The sequence below is a fragment of the Bison bison genome, unplaced genomic scaffold, assembly GCF_000754665.1.
Source record: "Bison bison bison isolate TAMUID 2011002044 unplaced genomic scaffold, Bison_UMD1.0 scf7180017864452, whole genome shotgun sequence".
Taxonomy (NCBI): Eukaryota; Metazoa; Chordata; class Mammalia; order Artiodactyla; family Bovidae; genus Bison; species Bison bison.
In genome coordinates this window covers 2,313,764-2,314,181 of record NW_011495014.1, presented here as the reverse complement: position 1 = coordinate 2,314,181, position 418 = coordinate 2,313,764, and positions in this window count along the sequence as shown.

The following is a 418-nucleotide window of genomic DNA, read 5'->3' as shown; positions in this document are numbered from 1 at the left end:
GTTAGAACTGGACATGGAACAACAGACTGGTTCCAAATAGGAAAAGGAGTACGTCAAGGCTGTATATTGTCACCCTGTTTATTTAACTTGTGTGTAGAGTACATCATGAGAAACGCTGGACTGGAAGAAAAACAAGCAGGAGTCAAGATTGCCAGGAGAAATATCAATAACCTCAGATACGCAGATGACACCACCCTTATGGCAGAAAGTGAAGAGGAACTCAAAAACCTCTTGATGAAAGTGAAAGTGGAGAGTGAAAAAGTTGGCTTAAAGCTCAACATTCAGAAAAAAAAGATCATGGCATCTGGTCCCATCACTTCATGGGAAATAGATGGGGAAACAGTGGAAACAGTGTCAGACTTTGTTTTTCTGGGCTCCAAAATCACTACAGATGGTGACTGCAGCCATGAAATTAAAG